The following is a 24,783-nucleotide window of genomic DNA, read 5'->3' on the forward strand; positions in this document are numbered from 1 at the left end:
AGGGTTGGAAAACGTTAATGATGTCCCACGCAACAAAGCAAAAAACTTCATTAATGATGTTACCCTGGCTGCATAGATTAAATATCAATGCTTGTTTCCTGGCCTTAAGTCTGTTATGTTACCAAACATCTGGACAGCATGACCAAGGAGGAATTGTGTGTGCTTGTGTGATGACGCATGAGAAATACTGAAGAGTAAAATGGTGTTCCCAACATAAAATGAAATAGTAACATGAATTATTACTGCATAAGAACAAAAGTGAGGCGAAAGTCAACACTGAATAACTCCTTTTTAAATAGGATTCAGCTGACAGATTCATCTGAGCAAAGCTCAGTAACGTGAGCACAGGACAGCCAGGCATTAAAAGCTACTTCCTTTATTTATAGATTTCCTGAAATCTGGCAGCATTGCTCTGTAATAACCTTTAGTAAAAGGAGCAACTCAAACAGTAAAATGTTAAAGTGCATGAGCACAGGTCCAGTCCAGCAAGCAAACATGCAGAGTAGTGACAAAGATCATCATAATCCCTCTTACTGCTCTATTGAGAAAGTCCAGTAACATTAACCTCCCGTGCTCTATTGAAATCCAGACACAATAATGGACTACAGCAGCCGCTCCCTTTCCCTGTGGTTACATACTGCTTTTTAAATGTCTTGCCAAAGCAACTCTTGTGTAATTTAACAGACTAAATACTATTCTCTGACTTCAGGAAACCTGTCTCTTCAGCTGTCATTTTGACGAGAAATTCTGCCACCAGTTGTGTATTTACCTTTACTGCTTTCAGAAACCTCCACTGTCTCTCATCAGGTGCATTCGGTTGCTTTCTTCTCAGGTACTGGTCATAGTGAAATTCATTACATGCTTAAAGGGGGCAGGGGGAGGAGAAGTAAATGTTCCTCCTGGTGTAGTGCATTAGCAGGGTTTTGCCTACCCGAAAGGGTACTGTGGGCTGGGGAGGGGGCTTTCCCGAGTCCTTTCAGGCTTTCAGAGGTTCTGTGCGGTCAGTCAGCAGGAGGAGCACCACTGCTGGGTAACACACATTCATTCCCTGTTCTCCTTGGAGCTCACATCCAGATGCAAATTCCCCCCTTCTTTGTGACTAAGCAAAAAGCAGTGGGCTTTCTTATTTGCCATCTGCAGAAACTCTGTCCTTGCAGATGTTCTGACAGACAGAACTGGGTGTGCTCGTAGAAAATACAAGTAAGAAAACTGTTCCCACCCATGGCCATTTGAGTTGGTGGCCCATGAGGTTTCCAGCATGAACCAGCCCCAGTATTTGTTTTCACAGTGTAACAAAAACAGTTTTTGAGTCAATAAAAATGAGGAGCATTGGGAGCAAGTGTATCCATCTTCTGCACAAGCACAGTCTTTCCCAGTGAAACAGTGATGATGGCTTCTGTACGTTTAAAGAACTGAAATTTATGATGGTCTTAATGCAAAAGTCTGTTGCTTGTTTCATGGTGACCCTGTCCTATCACTTTCTAGCCAAACAATGCCTAGATGCATTTCTAGATGTCTCTCATCTCTAGATCCACACTGGGAATTTCCAGATAAAGAGTTCGCTAAGGACAGTACTTCATACTGCAACTTTAAACTTTTACTAGATTTACTAGATTGTAACAGTTCTTGGACTTTATCTGCACTTCAAAGAGGTAGTGAGACGACCAAGAGAATTTCAGTGCATTTTCTCTTATAAGGCAAAGTGCACATTCAAGTTTTAACAGCTCAGTCTTCTGAGCAGTGTAACACCACCAAAGCAGAACAATGCAAAAGTAATTTGAACATACAAATTTATACTGAGACAGGAGAACCAGGGAGAAACTGGCACAATCCTTAGAGAAGTTAACAAAACGGAGAAAAATAAAGGGCCTCTGAGACAGTTTTGAACAGCGAAGTTTTGAACTTCACCACCCACAATACACATGCATGCACATTTATCACACTCATTTACAGGCACCGACATGCTGAAGGTGTACAGGCAGTTTCAGGCAGCTTTTGTTGTTCTTAGCCCAAAACACCCAAGGAGCTTCTGCAGAACAGAGAGGACACGTTCACACGACTGGGTCACAGCATCCCATGCTCAAAGCCCACGCTGCGAACAGAGAGAGCCCAGAGTGAGACCAGATCAAGGAGGTGTGTAACTGTATAATCACGATCGTGCCTGATCCTCCCCTGGAGCAGAGCATGCCAGCACAGGACAGCCCTGCACCAACACAGCCAGCAGCTTCCTGAAAGGAATTTGCTCAAGCCCTGACGGCCCAGAGACATAAAAAAAAGCGTGTGACTGTTTGCAGCAAGCCACAATGCTAGAACCTGAGGAGCAGGATACACAACTTGCTATTTAGGTAACCAGATCACCTCTAGTATGAATAAAGCATGAGTCACAGTAGCAACTGCAGAAGAAGGAATCTGTATAGACTATACAGACAGTAAAGTGGTCTTAGATTAACAAATTCTGAAGGCAGCATGAAGAGGAAACTGATGCTGTTGACCATTTAGCTTATTTTTAGTAACTTTTCTGCTCTGAAAAAGGGACAGAAAACTCCTTAGTATGACACTGTGTGTCACACAGCAATTTATGGTTAGTAATAAAAAAGATAGATATAATTTAATTTGTTCCCTTAAGAAAAGGCAAACTTATAAAGCAAGAGGTAATATGAAACAAATTTATTAAACCACTTTGAGGAGCACTAATGAATTACTTTAGAGAAACAGCCACCAGAAACCTTACCCACAGAAACCTTATCCTTATCTCACCCTTTCAGAGAATAAGGTCAAACACCCCCTTTTACATTTGCATCCCGTGCCTGGGCACAGATCACAACTCAGAAAGGTGGGGAAACAACAACATTTTCCAAACAGAAACTTTTTAAGTGGGTGTACGTTGTACCTGAGTAACTGCAATGTTCTTACACTGGGGAATGGGGGGAGGAAGAGTACAGGCTGGTCACCATCCTCTGTCATCAGGTGACGTGAGCGGAAAAGAACCTTCCACTTATTTCTGACCATTCTGTGTATGAGATCATCATTCATCAAACCACCTTTGAGCATTCAGAGGTGCCACTCTGGGGCTGTCAGTACTTCATGAGCAGGATGCTCTCCATGATTTTCTAAGGCAAAATCTTGCCCTGATCCCTTTTCCAACTCCCACCTTCTCACCCTGCAGCAAGCTTAGTTTCACCTTCCAGTTGTTCCTCTTCCCTGCGGTGATACATTTCATAATGAAAGCACTTTTGAACACGCTGTTCAAACAGAGGAGCTCATAAAAATGCAAGACTATTTGCATGCTTATGAAATAAACAGAATCCATATTTCATAACGAAAATTAAACACATCTATCTACCAAAAGCACAAAAACAAGGCTATTGAACTCAGTATTACATTACAGTGTGTATTTACACAGGGTGAATCAGCTGTATACACAGCTGTCCTCATGGAAAGTAATGTGCAAAATGACAAACTAATGGGCCACTGTGGACAGAACCTACTCCAGTCTCACTTCCTACTTCTGTGCCTCGTGCAGGATGACCACAGGCACCACGAACCAGAATCTCTTGCTGCTTTTTCATTTTTCCTTTCTATTGCTGTATCACTTTGTTGTTGTTTGACATTACCACTAGTTGCAGATTTACTGTCTCAACTCTTCTGTGTAACACGCAAAGCTATGGAAAGTAGTGCTGTAAAACTACCCCCTACCTGCATAGTATTGTCTTTCAGTATGTATGTTTTCATTGTGCAAAAAAGCCTCCAAAAGCACCATACTAAGTACAGATTAGAGAGGCTAGAACTTAAAGCAAGTTTTAAGATATAACACAACTTGAGCAAATTTATTGTCATGAACATGATGTAGTGTAATGGAGGCTCCAAGGCAGGAGTGAAAACAGTGCAACAAGACTGCTGGCTCTCTATCAGAGCCAAGTTCAGGTTCATGGCAGCTAACTTGATGCAAACCTGCACTGCAGTGATCCCACTTTGTGCCCTTGGGCTGCAAAGCTTGCAGGCAGCCAATCAACCTTTCGGTTCAGCCAGTTGTCTGCCACAGGTCCCTACTCAGCCCCACAGGCACCAGTGCAAGGGAGGAAGCGGTCACCTCAATTTAGTTCAGTGACACAAAATTACTTGCACCTCTGTTATAGCTTTGTAAGAACGTTAAACAAGCGTAAAAGGGAGCTACCAGCATCAGGGCTACTGCTGCTGCTGACAGAAACAGCCTCCACCCATCTTCTGCTGTCCCAGACTGTCCCCTCTCTTTTGCCAGAAGCCAGTGAGTGAGCGCTGGCTGCAGCTTCTGCACGCTTGGTGTGTGCATGGAAGTGAGGGTTAGGAGAAGGGCACATGGAAGCTGCAGTGTGGTAACGAATGCACTTTATCTTTACTGAAAGCCCAAAAAGAAGCCCCAAACCCTATTCCTAAACACCAAAAGGTCCTTTGAAAAATTTATTACAGATTTTATGTATCCCAAAATACTTTAATACGCACAATTTGTGATTTACTGAAGGTCAGGAGTTCATACTCTTCCTAACCCGAAGTGGCTGTGTGGCACAGGAAACAGCAGCTGACAGTTTCAGCTATGAAACGAATGTCCTCATTTCATAAATTCCTGGCTTTTGCTATGAGCCAGCACGCAGTGTGCAGTGATACACAGCTTCCAGCTCCTCAGACTCAACTGGCACAGTTGAAGAAGTGACATCTCATAAGCTACAGCTGTGCAGCTTCCAAGACAAAACACTTGTTGAGAATGACTGTGTGTTCTGCTTATCACATCCTTCAGGTAAACTGAACTTAGTGAAGTCTTTTCAAAAGATGTACAACTACTGGAGACGAAGAAACAAAGCATCTGACGCATTGCTTGGGCCACATGAAGAGTTACAGCGATTCTGACCAGTTACACCAATTTGGTTTTTTTTCTCCAGCAGGATACCTGCATCCTGTTACCAACAAGTATCACAATACAGGCTCTTTGTAATTGTACCCCTAGCTTCACCCAGCCCTGCAAAGTCAACAGGACAAGGATGGCAGCACTCATTTAAATGTGGACTCCTTCAGCTGTATGTGCCCCCTGCCATAAATCAGTGCAGAAGTTACAGCAAATGTTCTGTAGTATCTGACTTGACATACAGTGAATGCTCCTCATGCTTCACTGAACGTGAGGAACTGACACTGCAAAGCATTAGATGAACACTCATTATTTGCAGTCTCATGTTACTCTAAACACAACTTTCTTAGTAGACTTCTTGGTTCAAGTTGTGCAGGTGGCTCCTGGTGTACAGAAATGGACATAAAACAACACTCTTTGATATTTATTTAAAATATCAACTCAGCCTGTCCCCAGCTGAGCAGTCACTGCATGCACACAAAATAGGAGGATCTTATTCTGGGAAAGTTCTTGTTTTAGCAAATACTGTTGTTAATGAAGCTTGCTATTGATCTGAGTAAGCTGGATGTAGCAGAGCTTTAGCCTGCTCTTTAGAAGACCAGCGAGAGGTTGACTTTAGTTGCAGGCTCATCAGTACGTGTTATCCTGAACCAAGGAGTAAAGTCCGTATGTTAGAGCCGAGTGGCTAATATAAAAAATTCAATTACAGGAGTAAAGAGCCGTGACCAAGTGATGCTGTGGAGAGCAGAGACATGATCCTAGGAGGAACAGTGGGCTCCCTCCAGTGCCTACAGCAGGCTCAGGGCAGGAACGGCCTTGCACTAGGCCAGAGTCAGCCCCTCTGGCTGTCTATAGCTGGGGCCCTTGGGGTCTACAGCCAGAAATGAGCACGTTGAAAAATAATCCCAGGAAAAGCTATCGGATGTAACAGTATGACAGTGCTTCCTCCTGTAAAAGCATCTGTGCAACTGAGGGAAAAGCTCACACTAGCAGACTGTGAAAGGAAACTGAACAGGAGTGTTACCTTTGTTCTCACTGTGAGAGGTAATGAAGTGCCTGAGGGCACATGTGTGCTCTGCACAAACCCTTTATCTGGTTTTATTTCTTTTCCAAGCAACTGAATTGGGAAATACAAACCAGAACACGCTCATAAACTCCTGACTGAGCAGAATCTCTTCATGGTGCAACATACTTAATATTATAATTTATTCAGTTTTTCTCTATGCTAATACTTTTCTACTCTTTGTATGAGCAGGATTAGTGTAAACCCTGGCACTGTTCAAGGCCAGGCTGAAAGGGGCTTGGAGCAACTTGGTCTAGTGGAAGGTGTCCTTGCCCATGGCAGGGGGTTGGAACTGGATGAGCTTTAAGGTCCCTTCCAACACAAACCATTCTGTGATTCTTTGAAGCAAGGCCCTTAAAAAAGGTTAAGGGTCACTTACCAAGAAGGACAGTTATTCAGTTATTTCATGGGCCACTCTCCATTTCTGATGGTGGAGCTGAGTAGATGGTGTGTAAGGGATTAACAATTGCAGAAGTGGGAAGGGTCTCGTGAGCAGAGGCATAGCTGAAAACACAACTCTTTGGGAATGGGAGGAAGTTAAGAAATGCACAGCAGCGCATGCATGCTTGACACATTTGAGTTGCATTGTTTAAAGGTCAAAAATTCCAGCATGGGAGTGAAGGTGTTTGAGTGCTCAGTACCTGCTAACCCCAACCGCTGCAGCCCAGAGACATGCAACCACACAAGGGTATGCAACAGGCACCACTGCTCCCTGAGCCCTGCCTTGCAGACGTGTGCTGGGGCTGCTGTGGAAGAGCAATGTTCATTAAGAACCCCCGCTAAAGGGACTATCACTACTGCAGTTCCTGTTCTAAAGTTACTCTGCAAACATACAAACAGGCAGTTTTATAAACCAGACCTCTACCTGTAGTAACTGTAGTTGGAACTGAGTAACTGCACGTACAGAGGAAAACCTCAGTTAAGACGTAGTTCAGAATGTCTTGTATCTCGTAACGTGTACAACAGTGGTTTAGAAAATGCACAATAACCATCCTTTCATGTTACCTGAATCTGCTGTTGTTATCTCCTAGAATGTAAGTTGCACCTAAAGCACCTAGCTAAGCAGAACAAGGATCAGACTGTACTGATACCATTTATTCCCCTTAAAATGGGCTGCACAGTGGCATAAAACAGTTAAAACCAAACATAAACCAGGTCTCCTGTACTGATCTAACAAGTGATTTTGCAAAACGTAACCATTAGCTATATATGTTAAAATATTTTTGCATGTTGGCCATGCTTATACTCTAACAAAAGTACAATGGGGTACACTAAACATGCCATTAAGATGCATTTTTACATGATAAATAATTCTTTAAAGAAATCCTCTGGGCATTTCTGTAACTGCCCTGGCATTACTTTCAATCTCTTTTTCTATAGTCAGGAGAGTTACAACAAAATACCACTTCAGAGTTATTAAAATAATAATGTAAAAGTCTTTAATTAGTACGAATTTGAAGAGCACAAGTACTGGAACATAACGTGCTACTTTAAGGTTGTCCTTGTTGTGTCAACCAGTTCCTAGTCTCTCAGGCTTTCAAGCATACTTAGATATTTTTTAATTGATATATATGTTAATATTCTAACTGCCACTATACTCCTATGCTATAAAATATTCCCCATTATCAGTGCATGGAGATACAGGCATTTTCCCTGCACACCAACAGAAATGATGAGCAAAAATCATGAGCTGAGTTGCAGCATCATAGCACAGTTTAAGGTAGAACAGATGCGCTCACAGGTATTCGGCTCCAGTTTCTGACACTGAACAGCTGCTACTGGCAGAGCAACGAATGCATAATAAGAATTAAAAAGCAAATAAATCTATTATCTAATAGGGAAGTTACAAATGTGCTTTTAGAAAAAGATGCTGAACTGATGAAGCAGGAACACACTCTTGCGAATCAATAGTCACATCCATATACATTCAAGGAAATCCTAGATCGTTAGTTTTGTTCTCACTGAACAGTGGTATTTAAGTATCACGGATTTAAGAGTCTTGGTTTTAAAGTGATCACCAAGGATCCACCTTGGATCACTTGAAATCCAAGACTCTTAAATCTGATAATTGGTGGATCACTTTATCTGTACCTTTGAGATAAAGATACCTCACCTTGAAGCCCACTGAGCTCCCAGCTGCACAACATCCATTGATTTGGCATTAACTCTACTATGAAAAACACACAAAGTTTAAATACAGGAGGTGGGGAATAAAGGTATTTCTCAGTATCTAAGATTCCTTACAAACCACTTTACTGACGTGAAAAGTACTCTCTCATTTCAGTGCTAACTCCAGGTGCTTAGCAATATCTGAAGCAGAGAAGGAAGCAATTCCTCATGTCCTCCACATTGCACAGCTATTAACCCAAAAGCAAAGCAAATAAAATACCTGACTTTTAGATGCAGTGGCATTAGCTCCAACTTCGTTTCCATCAACAGCAACTCTCAAACTTTAAAACACCAAATCACCCACGACACAAACTGACATCCTGGCAAGATGCTGGCTGAAGGCAAACACTTCCCACCCCTCCCAACCCCAAGCCCACAGTCACCTTTTCTTACTTGTTCTGCTCCTCCATTTCCCAAGGCGGCCTGTGCTATTTATTTCCTTGCTGAAAAATGGTTCAACGTGCCCTCTGAGTTTTCTACTATATTTGGGAGCATCTTAAAATGCAAAATAACTCCGCAGCCAGTTGTACCACCACGCCTCACTCACACACTCCTCGTATCTAACCTCTGCAGAAGATCAAGTTCAAGCCAGCGCCAAGTTTAGTCCTGACTCCAGAGCTACTATGAGCTATGGCAGCACAGCTCTGGAGTAGCATGGTAGCCCAAACAGGAGAAAGGCCTTCTATGCAGGGCAACAACAACAGGGTAAGGAGTTGCCACCCCCACAACTCATTCCTAATCCCTGTATCACGCGCTGTTGGGTAAATAACGCTGTGCACATTTGGCACACGATTAAAGCAATACCTTGATTACATGTACACTTTATATGAATATTAGGTAAGAATTGATAGCTGTAAGAAGTGTGGCAAGGAAAGCAGACTTGCTGTCACACAAGTTATGCTCAGTTACTTCTGCTGCTCTTGGCCAAGTGGCTCAATGTGAATCATACCAGGTATCTACTGCAAAACCAAAACTGAAACCACTGAATCTCTCAGGCAGCTCTGGCGGCTGGCCAGAGCTCTTCCTCTTCACAAGCACAAGCCTTATTCCACACACTGTCTTTTAGTTCACATCCATATAAAGCAAGTGAAAGCTCTCACAGCTCCAGCACCTCCAGGACTGAGGCAAGGTTCTCCCCACCCACCACCCAGACCACAAACACCCATCTGTGACAAGGGCCTTGGTGCTGGCAGGCTTCATATCCACCACAGATCATTACAGGAACCTGCTACACCACTTCCACTGTCTGCTTTACTTTCAGTGCAATTACTCTGCGAGCAAGCAGCCACAGAAGAAATAACCAGTGCTGTGTTCAGCTTTCATTTTTACCTACCCACCTACAGAGTTGTAGATTCAGAGCAAATACAGTTACTGGAGTGTCAGAAGATGATGGGCAATCCCAATTTCCCTCACCCACCCTCAGCCAAAAACCCCAAGGAAACAAAAAGCAATAGCAAAGTATTAATAATTCCAGAGGAGAAATACTTTCTTAAGCTTTCCCTTCTGTACAGGTATTCTGTTCCACTAAGCACCTTCCAACTGGTAACTGACAGAGAGCAATCCCAGTTACAGGGAGAAGAGAAGCTAACTGTGAAATGATGACAAACACCAAGGCAGTCACTCTTTAGCTGCTGTAGAATGCAGGAGAATTAATCAGCCAACTTTTGAGATGTGCCTTCCACAGGTGTAGAAGACGTTGCACCATCTAAGTAACAACCCCCTCCAGGAACAAAACTACATTTTCTCAGGAACTTGCTTCCCTCTTCAATGAAACTTCCTTCTCTCCTGACAATAAATGTCCTGAAGCACAGTGACCACACGCTTGGTTGCATATACAATGAGGATTTCCCTTAATAATCAACTCTTTTTAGCTTAAGCAATTCCTTATTCAGAACAGCTTTCTTATAAACAAGCACTCATTTGTCATGTTAACTACCCAATTCTATTTATTAATCATTAACTTCAATAGATTTTGCATGTTTACTTGGCTCAGGCTACTGTTTACTATTTCATTCGGGTATTACCTTCATTTATTCAATGTAATAGGCTGCATCTGTTTTACTGCATATGTATCTTAATACCACTTGGGATATATTTGTATCCAAGGCCTTCCCTCGGTGGCTTGTTCAAGAATGGTTTCTCTAGCCCTGTAAAGGGGCTGAAGCATAATCCTCATGTGAGGAAGTGTCACCCACTGAACACCACTAGTTTATTATGCTGAAATTCTATAGCTGCTGGTAAAGGTCAGATTGTTCAATGAGCAGGCGATGGGTAACACAGTGTATGTTACAGACAGCACTAAGGTAACACAGGGGTAAAGTCTGATGAGATGCAAATCCCCAAATAATAACACATCATGGAAACCTTACCAGAGCAGGGCTCTCGGGGGGTGGCAGCTGTCTTGCCTGTTGCAAGCTAGTGCAGTTCTGTAGGTTATGATAACAGGGAACTGGCAAATACAAAGAAATGAGAGGTGAGTAAAAAATACTTCTAAAAATAACTTCTACGGGGAAATATTTAAGGTTTCTGTAGAACTGTATTAAAAACACAAACTTGGTATCCACCAGTGAACAGCAAAAGAAAAACAGAGCTAAACCAAACAATCTTTCTGTAACTGGAACGTTGCGAATTCTGCCTCTTGTTTGGGAACAAAGATGGGGCTTGGGATTTATTCATTTAAAATATAAGATGTTCACGTCTTACAAAAATAAAGCCATGTCTTTAATCACTGCAGTTGGTCTGAGATGACAAGTCTCAGATTCAAAAGGTAGACTTTAATAGATAAAAAGATCAGATGGTTCTAATTCCTATTTGTAGCTTTATTTGCTAGTTTTTGCACTTCAGATGTGCCAAACTATAAATGCAAGTTCGTATATAGCAGTAAATGACAAAGCATGTTGTATTGTATTCATACTTGTATGTTACAGCAGTCCAAGATGAAATGGGAACCAAGGAAGGTCAGATGTTATCTTTAACCTGACAATCTTTTATAACCACCGGGGACTACAGCTGTCCATTCACCTTATAGGAAACAACCCTTAACTGACACTAAATTACTCTGTAACCTCTATTTACTGAGTGTCCTCATTGGAAAAAAAAATCGAATATGACACAATGATGTTAGGAAAAAACGGGGCACATACACCTGCTTTTCAGATAAACCTCAAAAAAGCCCTACTGTACAAAGGCATTTTAGAACACCTCAAAGCGAAGCTTTCCTCAGAGGAACAGCGCAATAACATCAACCAATCCCTTGTTTTACTTCACCAGGTGCTCTCATGATGCGAAGCAGCAAACCGTGCCCCGTGCGCGGCGCTGAGCAGTGAATCACATTGCGCTACATCAGCATCAGCCCATAGCCGAGCCCGGCCCCCTCCGCCGCACCTCGGGGGGGCTCTGGGCAGGCGATGGCGCTGCCGATGCGCCGGGCTCCCGGGACGCAGCGGGCGGGCGGGCCCTGGACAGGCGGGGAGCAGCCCACGGAGGCAGCTCCGGGAAGGCGCGCGAGGAGCATGGCGAGGGCCGCGGCCCGAGGCGCCCCGCGCTCCCAACACCTGCTCCCGGGCAACGGCCGGTGCCAGCCCCCGCCCACGGCCAGCGGCGCTTCCCCGCCCGGTGCCGGGCCCGGGCGTGTCTGCAGCCCGCGGCTGCGGGAGCCTGGGAGAGCCCTGACCCCACGTAACCTCCCGCTGCTTCCCTCAACTAACCCGGCCGCCTCTGCCGGGCGGGCTGCGGCCGCGTCCCACCCCCGGCGCGGGCGGAGGATGCCCCGGAGGGGAACGCCAGCCCCGCTCCCGGCTCCCCTCAGGTGCTGCCGAGGAACCTGCCCCGCTCCGTCCCGCCCTCGAACGGAGGACCCCGCCCCTTGCCGCCCTCCCCGGCCGTTACCGCCGCTCACCCGGCCCGGCCGCACGTCCCGGCGCTGCCGGCGGAAAACGCAGCCCGCGGCAGCTCCGGCTGCTAAAATGGCTGAGGCGCGGGCGGGAGCGGGGCGGGGCCAGCCCCCGCCACCGGCCAATCCCTGCAGCCGCCCCTCTGACGGAAATGGGGAGGGGGCGGGCCCGGCCGTGTGCGTGTGCGTGTCTGTGTCTGTGTGCGTGTCTCTGTGTGTCTGTGTGTATGTCTGTGTGTGTCTGTGTGTGACTGGGCACGGGCCAGGCTCTGCCCTGGGGCCCCATTGGCCTCCCCGGAGCTGTGGGTCACAGTGAACACCAGCTCCAGCCTCCCTGCTGCTGCCTGCAGCTCAAATTGGCCCAGGTCTCTCAGGCAGGTTTCACACTCAGGTTTGCCTGCTTTGGGACACTGAGGTGAGCTGGAGGCTCCGATGGCCTTTACTCAGAGCGTATGAAATGGGTTTCATGAGGAGCACTGACGAGAGCAACTGGCATTACTCACAGTGCGGTTCAGAAAGCCAGAGGCCACAAATATCCCTGTGATTCATGCAGCAGTTTGCCACATGGTTTTACATGTTTAGGCGTTCAGGCTTCTTTGGAAGACAGCTAGCACAAAATAACCAGCTTTTGACAAGGCACGCGGCCCTAATGCCATGTAAAGGCAGAGGAAACTTTTCCTGCTCCATCTCTGCCATGCACAAGTCCAGCACAATCCTCCCCCATGCCATATGGAGTGGGACAGAGTGTGAAAACAACAACATTACAAAACAAGCCACAGCTATATTTGGTAACAGGAGTTTGCTCCGATGAAAGACAACACCTTGCAGGAGGCTACAATAGTCTGGCAACAACTGCAGAAGCAATGGGGATGCTGTATGTAATCGCTCTCTTTCACAGAGAACCACAAGGTGCATCGCTTCCTCGGGTGGAGCCCGCATGGAACGGTTTGGGCTATATGAATTTTAGGGTGCTCCGTTATTACTTTCACTTTGTTCTAATTTGTTTCAAACCCTGTTGTTTTGCTCAACGTCAGTCAGCACTAATGAGAGGGCCTGGATTGTGCAAGATGCCTAAAGGCACGTCTGGGTTATGCAGATTAACTATTCTTTTGATTTAACCTCCCTGTATTTAGGTAAACAAATGCTACACATTTTTTCCCTACTAAAACAGACACATGAGCCCCTTTTTCATCTTTTTGTCTGTTTTCATCTTTCTCTTAAACAGTAAATGGGTAAGAGAATAGATTTGTAATTCGTTCCACCTCTTTTGTACCTCCTATAATCTCTAATTTTGAATTAGCTGAGTTTGGATCCACCATGCTGTATCCTGGCTTGTTCACTGAGGTGCTGGAATGGCCACAGTGAACAAGGAACAGGACCAAGTTCCCACAGTGCGCTGTTGCCAGTGGTGGCTGGTCAACTCCTGGGAAGGTAACGACTTGGGCAGCTCAGAGGCTCTTGGCTAGGAGCAGTCTATTTCTGTTCTTCGCAGAGAAATGAACAGAAGACAAACCCAATTGCTTTCTTAACCCATTTAAACTTCTGGCATCTGCAGCTTGAGGTAGTTCCACGATTTAACATTATGCCATGTGAAAATCCCTTCTGTCTGGTGGTTCCATTTGATGTCCCTTCACTTTTGTGTTAATTAACCATGAATTACCATTTTCTCCTAGCTGTCTCCACACCACTCCCTGGTTTATAGATTGCTATCACAGATTCCTTGCAGTATTACCTCATTCATCTCTCTTCCAGGATGACAAGTCTAATGTTTTCCAGGTGCAGTTTCAGAGCACCTCCAACAAATTTAAGTTGGAGCTCCTATCTCTGTACCTCAGACTACACATTCTTGCTCCCACATGGATTTCAAGTGCTCCAGGTTATGCGCTCCTGCCGAGTGCAACTCTTCCCTCACCTCCTCCTTTATGTCCTCCCTACTGTAGACCTCACCAGCCATCAGATGTCCTCCTCAACCTCTTGTGGCCTTGTGTGCCACGGCAAGAGCTCACTGGGGAATGCCGGTGCCTGCGGGGTTCATCCGCTCATGTCCCCAAGCTGAGCAGCACTGAATGACATCCATGTTCACAGGCATTGCCAGAAGTACTCAACTAAATGCTTGCTTTGTTTCAGAAGCGTGAACATCTAAGTCAAATTAATGATTTTAGCAAAGTTGGACACAAGTATGGGTTATTTGCAATCTAAGGAAAAATAGAACCTGTCAGGTTATAGTTAGAATAACGAGTACTAAAATTAAGCTTATGTCAGACAGGATATCCAAGAGAAGAGTCAAATCTACCTTGGTCTGTGCAGGTTTTAGACACAGCTCCACGGGAAACCTTTCCTATAGCCACAGGTATGCTAATGCCTAACTGAGTTACGCAGGACAACTGATGCAGCAGTTTTTACTTGTCATAGTTGCATTTAAACTTGCTCTTTGACTGCTTTCAAACATTCTTTTTTGAAAACAAAGCAGAAGCAGATTTACTTGGTCTCTGTAAATAAAGCCATGGTCAACTAGCAATACCCTGAGGGGAACTGCAATACTTCAAGAGCTTCAAAACAGGTAGCTAAGAAAAGCACGCCTGCTGTCAGGAAGCTTACATTCGCTGCAAGATGTCTGAAACGCCTTTGCAAACATTTTAGGAGTTCACAAACAGAAATTCACACTGCCTTTATATCACAGTGTGTCATGCTGGCTTTAAAACCACAGTGGACTAAAAGGATTCGTGTTGCAACTGCTTTGTATCTTTCCAGTAAGAAGAACCCAGCAATAATGTCTATGGAATGTGACCTGTATAAAGAACTCCCCAGGCAGTGCAACTGTTTGGTACCAATGCTGAATTTCATCCTTATCCCAGAGGTCAAAGAGAAGGAAGAGAAGGGTATGTTGAGGAGAGATTAAAGCCAAGCTGGAAGGTCTCTGGTTCTCACCCACGATTCAGGGCAAGCTTGGAAACAGTCAACAGCTTCTCACCTCATTCCTGGTATCAGCAAAGGGATTGCATAATCTTAACACTTCTAATCTAAGTAGTAAATCAATATTTGAAGCCTTGTGGGTTGTTTGTTTATATTAGGAGCAGTGACTGCTGAATTTAACTATTTCTTTGATGCAATCCTGTTTCTTCACAGAGTGGACAGTTAGAATCAAAACAACAGAAAACAAATTTGGGGCATAAACTTGGCCATTCTGTAGCAAGCACTCTCCAAAACCAGTTTTGCTCAGGATGGGAAAGTTTACATGTGTTCTTATTTTGTTTTCTAATCATATTTCTGCTACTTCTCAATTGAACTTAGAGCACATCATAGCAAAAAAGCTGAAGCATCTTACACCTCCTCATTCCTTAACTCTGCTCATCAGGAGCAATGCACTTTGTTCACTCTAGATCTTTTAAAACTGACTCTCATGTTCTAAAAGAAAACGCAACAAACCCAGCCTAACAGTCAGACGTACACATTTGGTGACACAAAGGATTATTGATCTCTCCAAAGAAGTGCATTTCAAGGAGGAATTTTAAGGGAGGGGGGAATTGAGGGGTGGGCTGTTGAATAAAGGGCAAGGTTTTAAGGGAAGGGACCTACTTCCAGATATATGAATTGGTAGGTTCTTTGATGCTTTCTGTTCAAGCTCATTCCATGCCCTTCTTACTCTTCTACATGAAACCACATTGGAAAATTATCTGCAAACCTGTTTATAAGCTGTATTTTACATACAGGATAAAAAAGTTTTTTCTCACATCTAGCATCTACAGCAACACACTGGGCCTTTGGGGGGAAGATGCAGGGAAAAAGCACAGGCTAGGTCTGATAGGCCTTCTGAACAAAGACCTTTAATGAAGTTTGTTACCCTGATCTACACAAACACAACCTCTCATTCTGAGTTATGTACAAAAATGCACAGGAGCTTGTGAGCGCTGAACAGAGACTTGCATCATGTAATTGGATCTTTGTTTTAAGCCGTGTTCCACACATGAAAGAGAAACACAGACCTGCTTGCAGGCATAACACTTGTGTTCTGTAAAAACATCACACTCATTGCCTGCTCAGATATGTGCAGAGTCCAGAGCTCTGAAACAATTTGGGGAAATCATTAGAGTGAAGACTAAAATGCAGTGAGGACCTTGACCTCAGTAGTCTTTCTGTTTACATGTGCCATGGCTGAGGTTTGTCCGGACAGAAGCAGCAAGGCCAGCTTCCTGGCTGGTCTTTTTTTCCACAATTGGTTCTCTTTTATTTAGAACCCAGATAGCAAAACCTGCAATAAATAACTTGTTCGTGTTAACTTTGTTCCAGTTTGTTATCTCAGATCAATCTTTATGAAGCTACGATTAGAAAAATAACACATGTATGTCTGTGGGCTGGCAGTCACTTGGAATCCATTCCTGAGGAATATGGAACAGGCAAGTACATACAACATCCTCTGTTATGCTCCCGTACGCATTGTGCTTCCAGGTAGCAGTTGCATGTGCATGTATTCCTCTGTCTTCGTAATGTGAGAAGTAATGTTGGTAAGATTAGAGTGCCTCAACTTATTGCTTATCTGTTTGTAGTCATTCCTGTAAGTTTTGGGGGCAGATATGCATCAGGAGATTTGCATGAAGGACAGACACAATCTTCATCCAAAACATGTTTTGGAGCATGAAGAAATACTTAACTCATGTTAGAGTAACTGGCTTCCTGTGGAACAATTCACCTATTGCACAAAGATTAAATGTTTTTCCTTGTTTCATCCCTTAGAGCAAAAAACATAAATCGACTCTTAGCTCTTAGCACTGATAGACTGTGAGCTCTTTTCTGTACTTATTCATGTAAAATCACATCTAAGAGGAATTTCTGATAATTATTTGCTGAAAAATTGGCAATCTATTTGTGCAAGTCTTAGAAAGTCTTATTATTTTGAACTCCCTCATGGGATTTCCTTAAATAAACTGTAAATGACCCTTAGAACATCTGTTTCTATGATTATATATGTCTGTAAGAACCAGTACAAACTGATCCTAGTTTTATCAAATACACTCTCTTTTTGTTTCAGAGACCGTTGGGCCCAGAAGGCAGAATTATGGAGCCTCAACACAGAACTCCAGCCCAAGGACAGAAGTATTATATATGCTTTAAAGTGAGTAGGTAGTCTTCCAGTCTTAAAATATTTCACATTACAGCAAGCTGCCAGTCTGCCCTGACATGCTCCAGCAGCTCTGCCTCAGCTTGCTCCTGAACTTGTAAGGGAGTCCTTACAAGACAGTCTTGCAGCTTCCATCCTTCCTAACATGATTTATAAGATGGAGCACCAATAAGAATCTCATTTACCCAGCTTGTCAGAATGTCAGGATTTTGCTGGAATTCACAGTATATTTCTTTAATTCTGTCTTTGCAGCAAAATCTCAGTCGTGTCTTGTCTTTTCTAGCACAACCTCTTTCTTCAGAGGCTGATTGATCACTGGATTGTTTCCCATCAGTCCAACGGAATCGCTTCCATAGCACTGTGGCCTATTGAAAAAAGAGCACAAATTCCAGGAGAAGAGCCTTTTAAAATGTTATTTATGGACAGTTTGCAGACCCCCTCAGCAATTTCACCTGTTACACTGAACAGTGTAATAAATGTGTGGTTTTTTCTTTCTTGGTCACCTCTTTCAGACTCTTTAGAAGTCACCCATGAAACATTCCGCATGTACACTTGTATCTTTCCCATCTACATGGGTCTATACAGGCTCTTGCTGACATGGACAAAGATGCCAGAGTAAGAACTTCCTACATTCTAAGTAGCGTTTTTCAGCCAACACATCAACGTTTCCTTTGCATAGTAACTTCATTGTCAACATCTTTGAGTCTAAATCCATCTGTTCCCATTCATAACCATTTGTGGTACAGAAAATGTCTATCCATGAAAAAAAGGGAATTGACACACAAAGATGAGAAGTGTCTTTCAGAAAGCTATTTGAATTCTACCTCAAAAAGTACTTCCCATGAGATCAAGGATTTGACTCAGCACTCAGATGTGTGAGGTAAAAGCACTTTTAATGAAGAGACCAGGTCAGTTTCAATCTTTACCACTGTGGTAAAGTTAACAAAAGTGTGACAGGTTTAAATGCTCCCACTTGTAACATTGACTTCCCTTTTGCTGCTGAAACAGAAGAGAATTTCACTTACACAATCAGTTTGTCCTATCAGTAGCTGCTACCTACTTGTACATGTTGTTCCTTGGGTTTTCTATCAACGTCATATATGCAATAATTATTAATAGAACATGCTTCATTTACACAATATTTCTATGACTCTGGTTTCATTTCTGTCAGTCGTTCTATTACAAGTCGATTCCTGGCACTGATAACTTATTCACATGACACTGGATATGCAAATTGTTGGCAAAAATAAATGTTACTGTTGTTTTAGTTATAGGAGAAGTAACTGCTTGCAAATGAAACCTAGTTCCGACTATTTGCAGACACTGGTGTTGGGGTGGGCAATGGCTGCACTCTGAGGTGTTCTCTGCTCCTGCTGGTCTAGTCCTCAGGATTCAAACGTGCTCGAAAGCAGACACCACCACATTATCTGTGATGATACCTGGCTCCAAGGCCAGTTCAGGTATCAGTGTTACACACAGCTGACAAACACCAGTCACAGTTTCCTCTTGTTCAGCTGAATAGTATCACTTACAGACCTATTTTCTTACTGGACAATGATAGTTAAGAAAGATGATGCTGGGGAGTTTCAGCTTTAGCCTGTGCTGCCTAGATAATTTAACTTCTTCATTAATATACAATAGAAGCATCTTCAGATAACAGCCTTGTCGCAGCTTGAGAAAATTAGAAGGTAGTGCAAAAATAGGCAGGGCAACAAAAGGTGCATTATATTCACCAGACAAACAGCCTGAGCAATTCCATCTCTTACCAAGCTTTAGAATATTATTTTCATGACTTCCTCCAACTACACCACCAGGCCTAACAAGAGATGTTTCTCTTCACAAACTTTGTCTTGCTTATCTCCTGATTATCAAGGCTACAAACAGCACTATGGCTTTTTGTCTTTAAGCATTATTGATCAAGCATTTTGGATTGCCAAAATCCACCTACTGTATCTTACTTCTAATATTCTGACCCTACTGGCTTCTCTGGTACTACATGGGGCACAAGCATAAGGGAGTTCAGGAGAAATGATAGAGGATTTGTGATGAACAGGAGGCTTAAAGAGTTTTAGACTACTACACAGGGTTTAACTTTGGACTAATTATTTTTCTATGGTGTAACTTCATGGCAATTCCTCTTAATACTGGATTAAAAAGTTTAAAATAAGCAAGCCATATTCCCGCACCACAGGAGCTCTACAGCAATAATACCAATTAAGCCCAATAATCTCCTCCGTCTGTAGCTCTAAGACATTCCCCTGGGTGTTAGTTAATACTTTAGCCAAATACTGAAATGTGCAATTCAGACAAATGAACAAATGGATAGTTTCAGCAGAGTGAGATTAAAATACCTGCCATTAACTCAAACGAATCATAAATAAATGCTGTCAAGTTTTCATCTCATGATCAGCATATTCCCAGAAGGATTCCTGCTTTCTTTCCCCATGGGCTAGGTGAGGAGATTGAACGGGGATGTGCAATATGCAATGACAACATCAAGGTTTTTAGGCCTGTCTGGAGGCAGAATGGGTGCGATGCTGGAGCTGGTGAGTGACTTGTTGAGAAATCTCATTTGAGGTATTTCAAAGCACCCCATTTACAAAGAACCTGTGAACCCTCACCCTTCCCCTAACACCCACCCCTTTAAAGATCAGAGAGGAGAGGAAAGAAGCACCTGGGAATTACATTTCAGAATCTGATTTAGAATTCGAAAATCCTCTGTCTAGAGGCTTTAGACCACTGAGCTCTACTCCTCATGGTGTAGCCAAAGTAGTTCAGATTACTCAGGCCATTCAACATCCAACAATCCATCGTGGAAGCCTCTTGCTTCTCCTAATAGGCAGGTACAGCTAGGTGTCTGTGTAGCAGAGCTGAACAGGATTATCAATAATGAGATTTACTGTTTATTTTGACATTCTATTGACACTTGTATCTGTGCAGCAAGCTCTAGCCCAACTTACCGCTAGAGAGCTGTGCTGCTTCCATCCTTTACTGGTTTTTTCTCCAAATGATCTTCCCCAAAACTACTCTTCGTTTGTCGTATGGCAGTGACCAATGGCACTGATAGTTTCCATTGCGTTGCTAAACATCTCCTGCTTCAAAGGAAGGAAAGGGGATCTGTTTAATAGCAGGAACCAGGACAGGACTGTAAGCCCAGCTTTTCCCTGGAGGTGCAAACCAGGCTAAGCTCAAGCAGGCCGTGTGCTGCCACCTGCTGAGCCACCTTCCCTCTTCGTTGGAGGAAGTTTTCCATTTTATGTTTCCAGAGATCTGGCCACTCACTTTGACTATACATCCACCCTACACTTTCTGCTTACCCCTTCTCTCTGTTTTTAGTAAAGAAGGCTTTAAGTAAATTATTTGGGTATCTCTTTTCACCATAAATTGGAGTTTCTAAATGGAAAATGTGTTCTGAGTCCCATGTGGTCTGCTGGTAAAAGACCTGTGCTGAGGCCCACAGCCATGACCCTGTCCAGGCAGGAAAAGATTGTGTGAAGGCTGAGACTGTGGAAAAACTCTTCCCAGCAATCAGCCAGCGGGAAAACAAAAAGCAGCTACCTCTGAAGTATGATGCAAACCACCAGCCAAGCTGTTAAAATGCTCACATATACATAAGCCTGGTAAATTTAGAGAGCTCTGTGGTAAATATATCTAAGCTTATGAAAGAGACTAAAAGTGGCTGAGCTATCTGGAAATCACAGGCCTGAAAAAATCCTTTGCCTCCCCTGTTCTGTGACTGAAAGCTGTCAGTCAGCATCCACTGCTGCAACAGCAATAAAGGAGCCATCAACTATAGGATTCATCTGAATCCTGAGGTAAGAACATGAGCAGAGATTAAATCTGCATAAGATACATATTTTATTTCCTTCAAACACTGTGCATTACATTGTCTTAAGCAAAAAACAAAACAAAACCAACCCTCATACATCAACTCATTACAAAAAATGCATTTCAGGAAAGCTGAAGTTATTTATCACTACAATTCAGTCTGGTGACTGCTGCAGCTCAGAGCTGGTTCCTTCCCACCCCAGCTCATTAGAGGACTGTAAAAAGCCTATTTCCTTCTTTCAGCTCTAGCAGGAGAGAACATAATTCCTGCCTTCTTTTGAGACCTTTTCCATACATTCTATGTTCTATTGATGTATGAGGTATTCAGCCTAGGTACGTGCCAAACCCTCAGTGACCAAAAGCCCTGTCATCACACCTCGTGCAGACACAGGCATGTAGTCTTGGTATTTAAAGTAAAACTCCCATATAGAAGAGTCTCATGTATCGAGCAGGTGTGTCATGTATCATTACAACAGAACTAGTCCAATTCTTACTATTTCATTTCCTATGTGTAGAAAAGTAGTGATAACAACATCCCCAAGAGGTAAAACAACACAAATTGTGCTGCTACTGAAAAAGAAAGGTATTCGTTTAATAGAGCATTAGGGTGAGCATTTGGAAGGTGAACAACCACTAGAGGGCTCGTTATTCCGTACAGTGGCTTTAACAAAACGGTTAGTTAAACCTTCCGGTAACAAAGAACTCAGGCGTGACCTCCGTTTTGCCTGAGGCTCCCACACTTCATGAAATGCACGAACTTGCACAGCAAACATGTGCGTATACCCATTTTTCCTCAATAACTTCTTAAAATAAACTCCAGAGAGATGTCTCTCCATGAGCTGCAGGTAATCTCTGCACCTCCAATACCTGGAGCATCTCCTCCCCTCCTGCAGTTCACACCTTGTGTGTCTTGGTGTCTGTAGAGTTCTATATGTTCTTACATACTGTCACTCCTCTCTTCTCAATGCTGCTGTTATGTAGACGTTTTTTTCCCCTTCTTACATACATTATCCCAGAGGTGCTACCACTGTCTCTGGTGGGCTTAGCCATGGCCAGTGGTGCATCTCTCTTGGCTCTAATCAGACCTGGGGGAAGCTTTTGTCAGCTTCTCACAGAAGCCACCTGTGTAGCACCCCTGCTACAAAACTCTCTCAATTCAAACCCAATACAAGGGTATAAGAGCAGCCTTTTGGTATTTTTCAGCACCTATTTTTATGTATTACATTCAGCAGGAATGTTAAAATGTGTGACTGATACCTACGTAAGCCAACAAATGACAGGAAGGTCTAACAGAACCCATGGATGGCTCAGAAAGCTTTGCTAAGTATGTACAGTGCTTGATTTATCCCTGTAAAAGCTGAGGTATTGAACGCCTCCTTCCCTGAGCATCACAAGATGTAAAAATACACAGTGACAACACAATATGATGTAATAGACCTGATCACGTACTATTCCATGATAGAATGGAATTTCATACAACTTAATTAACCAGAGATTACGTCATGTTAGAGTTCTCCTTCCTGCCTTTTGTTTTGTTTCTGAGACCAGAATTATATTTGGTTTACATTATGCTAAAAATAGCAATTCCCTGATTTTGAATACCCAGCATCACTGTGGTATTAATAATAAAGGCAAATTCTACACTGAAGTTTAGGGAAGACACCAGTGTTCAGAGCCTCTCAGGCTGAGATTTGTAAGTAAAGACAATGTCTTATAGTCAGAAGTTAGATTTCAGTTTTTAAAACTGAACTGAGTCTTAACAGGGTTTTTGGTAAGTCTTCATGGATGTCAATGTGCCCAATAAACTATAGCAAAATAGAACAAAACCAGGAAGCACAGATTCTTCTCCTTGCATATCTGTGTAGATTTATAGAATCACACACCTCCTACGTATACCAGTCATAGCTAAAATTACCTCTAACAAACATGAACCAGGCTCACAATTCTTGTAAAACTAATAATGGCAAATTCATCAGTGATTTCATTCATTGATTTCACTGATTTTTCTGAGACATCAGCATTAGAAGTATTTTACAGACTAGCTATAGATATTTCAGAGATCACTTCTGTCGTGGTTTAAGCCCCGGCTGTAAATTAGAACCACGCAGTCTACTTCCCCCCCCCCACTCCCCAGAGGGATGGGGAGGAGAATCGAAAGAATGTAACTCCCACGGGTTGAGATAAGAACAGTCCAGTAACTCAGGTATAACACAAATCACTACTGCTGCCACCAATAATAATAATGATAAGAGAAATAACAAGGGAAGAAAATATGATACCGCTCGCCGGAAAAGAGCCCGACCGAAAAGAGGACGTGCCCTTCCGGGTAGCTCCCAGTTACATCCCCGGGCATGACGTGCTGTGGTATGGAATACCTCTTTGGCTAGTTTGGGTCAGGCGTCCTGTCCCTGCTTCCTCCCGGCCCCTCCTCCTCCCTGGCAGAGCATGAGACTCACAAAGTCTTTGGTCAGTCTAAACATCACTGTTATCAGCTTTGTTCCGAGGCTGAAAGTCAAAAACACAGTGCTGCAACAGCTACTAAAAAGGAGAAAAACTGACTGCTACTGCTGAACCCAGGACACTTCCCACTTGGATGTGGTCCCCTGAAAGACTAGCCAAGTGTTGTTAGGAGATTTATTGAATTGTGCATGTAAGCATCTATAAATGTGCATTTTATTAATATAGTATTTTGGCTTGGAAGGCAACAGTGAGAAAAGTGCTGTTCAGGCTGAGCTTCCAAGAAAAAAAGTTTGGGTGGTTCGTTGTGGACTGCCTTTCATTAGACTTAGCAACATTATGGTCCTAGTGCTGGACATGAAACAAAGCAAATGCCTTGAAAACTGAAAGACAGCCAAACAAGGGAGGATGCAAACACAAAAGGGAGTGAATGGCACTGAGCCCTTTAAACTAATGTTTAGTTACTGATGTATGAAAAGAGCAGTTATCTTTCTGTTAATTCTCAAGATGCTTCAAGTTTAAGAACAACACATAAATAACATCTGGATGGACACTTTCATTCTCTGAAGAACACATTTTAAGTGTTTTATAGCAGATCCTTTCTTCTTACACTAATCTCAACAAAAGTATTTTTCCCCAAGCTCCAAATAACCTCAGAGAATGCCTTTATTCATCTAACATATGAGCCTACAAAGAAACACATCACCATTTCTTAGATACGTCCTCAACCTGTGTTACAGTTACTGACAGTCCTGCTTGCCATTTTAACTTCAACATGGGTTGAAGCTAATGAATTGATACGCAGATGAGCTGTTGACAATGATTTCTTTCTCTCAAAGCAAACCGCACACATTCATGATATTTATTTCTCCCTGTTTTTACATCCAACTGTTTTGTGTCTATTAATACTGCAGCTTCTTATGTAAGCGAAAAATAAGTCAAATACTGCAAACATGACAGAAATGTGATTGAACAACAAGCTGGTTCACACAGTTGTCACCTAACAAGTTTCTGTTGGTTCTTCATATAATTATTTTTCAGTCCATCAGATTAAAAACCCACAAAAGGGTGTGAGATGCTTTTTAAGCTTCTAGTTTGAATGCTTCATGCTGATGTTTACCTTTTTTTCCAGTATTGTCTAGTGTATGTTCTAGCAAAATTATCTGACAGGGAGACATATGACAAATGCAACAGCTTTTCATCTTGCTCTCAAGAAAATTCCTTGACAGGAAATCAGCAATTACACTACCACAGCCTTTCTTTAAATTAATAAAAAATACATGTGAACATCTGACTAAACAGAAGGGAGTCAGAATAACTGATGGAGGAATCTCTGTGAACGTAGATTTGTAGAAGGAAAAAACAAACAAGCAAATGTAGTT

General features: G+C 43.0%; 1 protein-coding gene across 4 annotated transcripts in view; it reads right to left on the reverse strand.

The window, feature by feature from the left end:
* Positions 1-10,558, reverse strand: part of ACSL4 (acyl-CoA synthetase long chain family member 4) — a gene marked incomplete at its 5' end in the record, with an annotated part of 32,177 nt that extends 21,619 nt beyond the window's left edge. For 2 of the 4 annotated variants that reach the window (XM_080625063.1, XM_080625060.1), the window contains one exon: positions 10,478-10,558. Of the gene's footprint in view, positions 1-8,491; positions 8,570-10,477 lie in introns of those variants that run through there. The other 2 variants (XM_080625061.1, XM_080625062.1) reach the window with 2 other exon arrangements.
* Positions 10,559-24,783: the final 14,225 nt, after the last annotated feature.

The sequence above is a fragment of the Psittacula echo genome, assembly GCF_963264785.1.
Source record: "Psittacula echo genome assembly, chromosome: 8".
Classification (NCBI taxonomy): domain Eukaryota; kingdom Metazoa; phylum Chordata; class Aves; order Psittaciformes; family Psittacidae; genus Psittacula; species Psittacula echo.